Source organism: Atractosteus spatula, chromosome 3 (assembly GCF_055471065.1).
Source record: "Atractosteus spatula isolate fAtrSpa1 chromosome 3, fAtrSpa1.hap1, whole genome shotgun sequence".
In the NCBI taxonomy this organism is placed as follows: Eukaryota; Metazoa; Chordata; class Actinopteri; order Semionotiformes; family Lepisosteidae; genus Atractosteus; species Atractosteus spatula.
This window is the reverse complement of record NC_142708.1, coordinates 77,124,212-77,128,864: the sequence shown is the minus strand read 5'-3', so window position 1 is coordinate 77,128,864 and position 4,653 is coordinate 77,124,212.

The window sequence follows — 4,653 nt, the reverse complement described above, 5'->3', positions numbered from 1 at the left end:
GTAATGCATTTATTATTTTATTCACAGAGGTATTGCAGCAATATCAAAGCTTTGGGTTTGGGCTCAACTCTTCTGCACTGTCACTTTCATGTGAGAATTTACCAGTGACGCAGTAGCAGAGCTGCTTCTGCAGTTTGCGGAGTTGCTGAACCATGCCTTTCCATATGGGGTTCAATGGGGTTCATACGTGACATGTTGCTAAGGGTTTAAAATTCCTGTGTATTTCTCTCTATTCACAGTTCATATCCCAACAAGTTTTTCACCATGCAGTGCAATCTTCCTTAGGGCACATTCATCGGCTGGGCTGGGAATACACATGTATCCAAAATGCTGCTTGCTGGGAACACCTGAACTATTAAATATTGAGCTTGTTTTCTTTGGGATTTCATTCCAAGTCTTTACACCTGAAGAAAAAGAAGGGAGAAAATACCGGAGTGTTTTAATTTAATATCCACAACCACAGACCACTGATTCTCAAAATTTGTTTACCTCAAGTTTGAATTACAACGGAGTTATACTGTGCTGCCACTTCAGCCATCACTGAGGGATAAAAACCCAATATAGAGAAACATACCTCTTCTGTCTGCCTCTTGGTGTCCCTGGTGTCAATTTATCCAAATTGTCATTTTACCTGAATTCACCGGAGTCGGGGGGGGAGGGTAACGGGGTTCCTGAAGCCTGGGTTCAGTTCTGGATTAGGGCACCTACCTACCAATTAGACCTGGTATAGATTGATAAGACTTTATTGATCCCGAAGGGAAATTGATGAGTTACAGCAGTCCAGCCCAAGACAAACAAAAACAGACATCAGAATAGACAAAAAATTATACAAAATAAATATAAAATAAATAAATAAAAATAAATAAATACATAGGTGTGTGCAAAATATGATGATCATAGTCACTGTAAAAACAATAGAATATGTGCAAAATGTGCATAGGTTTATACAGATTGATTGTCCAAAAAGTATAATGAAGCAACATGCTGTCCATAGACGAGCAAATGAAGGGCTAACAGTCCTAGCCTAGAGCAGCGTTATACACCCTGACAGCCGGTGGGAGGAAAGACCTGCGGAAACGTTCCCTTGAACACCATAGCTGGAGCACTCTGTTGCTAAAATTGCTCCGCTGCCCAGTAACAGTCCCAAGTCCCAAGTAACAGTAACAGTATGTTCTCCATGTGCTCACATGGGTTTCCTCTGGGTGCTCTAGTTTCCTCTCTCTTTCCAAAAACTTGCTGGTTGGGTCAGTCAGCGTCTCTTAATAGTCCCCATATGGTCTGGGATGCACTGTGACATCTGAAGGGGGCTGTCTTGCCCTAAATTCTGCGTTCCCAGGTTGAGCTTTGGGTTAAAACCTTTATCAGACATGTGCTGTTTTCTAGTGATGGACACAATGCTTTATTAGCTTGGAAAGCAGGTTTAGTTCTTAAAGTTTTCTGCTCTGTTGGATCCCTCCCAATAATTAAATTAAAAACGAAAGATTTTCCCTGACCCTTAAGCCAAGATGTGTGACTTGGACTCTTCTAAAAATAATTTCTTAGCTCAAATCTACCACTAGAGGGCGACATTGGTGCAGATATACATGTGAAATATACAAGACAGTTTAATTTTGGGTTGATGTTGCAGTGCTGCCATTATAAGATTAATTACAAAGGAGGTGTGGGCGTTCACTCCATCTTGTTTCTTTAGTTCTTAGTTGTATCTAAAGAAGTGTACATTTGTATTTATATAGCTTTATTGACACAATCTGAAGTACTTTGTTCAAGGATACAACAGCAGCATCCTGTTTTTGGCAGCAAAATATAAAATTGAGAATACTTTTCAGTAATAATGCTACTCACTTTTGGTAGATGCAGACTTGTCACTCTATAGTGATGTGAAATCTTTAGAAATAAACACTTTGTGGTTAAAACTGGTGCAGTGAGCTCATAGATGGAATGTCCAGGAATGTTTCAAATATTTTTATTTATTCTGTTCCTTATTATTTGTCCTGTTCCACATTACATTTGGACCTGATTTTATAGCTTAAAGTAAGGTTTGTTTATTTGTTGTAGTCTGAATTTCAAGGTAATTAGGGTGCTTGATTGACAGTAGGTCCTGAAAATGAGGGGGTTCATTCTCTTTAAATGTCAGAAGTCTACATCTCCTGGAGAGCTCTCACCTCTTCACACAGCCAAGCTGCAGAGGTCCGCTGTGACACTTACGCCTGGGCAAGTGGGAACACCATCTACTGCTCCTTTAGTGGATCTTTTTGCTGGCAGCAACATCAAGTCAGTGGAAATGTCTGCAGTGGGTTCACAGTGGCAAAGCAAAGGAGCTGTTTGTCCAACTTCAATTTTGTGCTTTACAATGTTTTGTCACAGTTGTAAATTTAGAGTACTGCTTGCTCATTTTAATGAGGCAGGACACTACATTAAATATCCTTTTCATTTAATTAGTATTTTAGCTCCTCTCACTATTTGCAAATTGTCATACACTACAAACAAAAGAAACAGGACCTTCTTTGAAGAGCGGTTTCTCATTTTTCCCTTGGTTAAACAGCAGTGAAGTGCATATTTTAGTCAATTGAAGAATGTTTGAAATGTCTAATGTCAGGCACAAAACTGCCACTGGCAGCAGTAGAAGCCCATATTTAGATATTATGCTTGATCTTCTCATCTAACAATGTAACAGTTCTGCATTCAGCACATTTTTGTCCAAGGAGAACTCTCTGACCGTTAAAATGAGTTACAGAATCAGCAAGGCAGACCTGCAGCAGGACCAGGCTCTGTGTGTAGCTTGGACAGCAAGTCCACATGAAGTTTCTTTTCACAGATGTCTGCTGATCACAGCGAGGACCTCTGGTGCCCACTTCCTGCAGAGAGTTGGGGTGTTGTATTTCAGCTTGGGATGCTGGTGGTCTGGTCATTTGGAGTTCCCTTTTGTCATATTGCTTATTAATCGGAGTAACATTCCAAAATGCTTAAAGCAGAGCAATCAAAGTACCCCTTGATTACAGTAGCAGGGGGGACAGTGGGCTCTTGGCAGCCATACTAAATGAGTTCCTGAATTTCACTAGAACATTTTACTAGGATGGATTAGTGTCTTATAACCCTAGAAGGAGGGCAGAAACATTAATTTAATTCAATAAACAATATTTATTACTCAGAAAGGTAAATAATTGTTTTGGGTATAAATGACCAAATCTATATCTATTAAAAACAAAAGACAACTTTCCTACTGTATTCTGAGGGAAAATAAATAGCTAATTAGTCTGTTAGGAAAGTTTAAAGTGGTTGTACTCTTCAAACACAAAAAATGGGGAACTTTTATTAGCCTGTGTTGAAAGTCATGAGAACAGAATAGTTCACCAGATTTTTAATGATTAAGCCACCGAGAGTGTGAATTGTTGAAACTCGCAGTGACCCACAGATCCAGCACCCATAATGAGACTTGATTGCGATGTTCCCAGAGTGTGGAACATTCTCGTTTTTGATGGATTTGTTTTGGCGCGGTGATAAGGGCAATGTTAATTTAGCAATGTCCTCAAGTCATGCAATTAACTTAGCCATTCATGTCCATGTTTCCATGGTAACTGCCCAAGCACATTCTATTTTCTTGCAAACAAAGCGGAATGCTTCCTGTTTTTAGAAACACAAGTGTTCCTGAGACCGGATTTTATGAGCTGTAACCGCCCATGGAAAAGTGGAATGCATGTTTTTTTTTTCTAGAATTGTTTAGGTTAATGTAGAAAAGATCTGGCACATCGAGCTTTTCTTTCTCAGCTCTTGCTTTTTACACTAGAACTGGAGCTCCATCCTGCTTCAGGACAGCAGTTACCCTTCTGGGTCTCATTCAGCCAGAGCTCTGAAGAGGGTGGCTGGTCAAGGCACTAAACCGAAGGAGCTTAGACGGTTCCAGTCCCAGGCATAGATGTTGCATCCCACTCAGAGAGCTTCTGAACTGAAGCAGCACTGTAACATCTTAATTTATGTTAAATTTTGTCTCATAAACTACTGTCACTCTGAAGAATTGTCCTAGCTGTCCAAAGTCCTAACTCTGTTTGATTAGACATTAAAGGGAAGGCAGGTTATTCTCAGCTCACTTTCTTTGGTTAAAACTAACAGCTAAGTTATGTCAGAAGAGACAGAGCCAAAATCATTTTAAAGCACATTGCTTGGTCAGGAAAAGGATCACATTATGTAAAAGAGGTGACAATAGCTTTCCAAATAAGGACTGGGGAAGAAAGTGATTTTAGTTTGTTTTGGAATACAGTAATATGTTTCTAACAATATGCATAGTTACTTTACTGTTGTGCTGTTCTGCATTGCCTTCTTATTTTTCAGAAACATTTTTTTCCTGGAAGTGGAGAGATAGCAAGGGGATCTGGTTAATAGGTGTCAGGTCTGTCTTTCCTGCAGTGAACAGCAGTGGGATGGCTTGTTCCTGAGCGAGAGGAGCTCTGGATGTTCTGAGAGAGCTGCTGCAGTCTGGGACGAGCCAACAGATAGAAAACAGGATTCATCCCAGCCACTAGCAGGACAAGGCAGAGAGAAAGAGGCACAAGTTCTACACAGGAAAGCAAAAAGAAACAAACAGCAGGCTAGCTCACAGAGACGAGACGCATGTGTGCACACACACAGGCTGAAGCAGGAGGGGGTGTAGAGAGGACG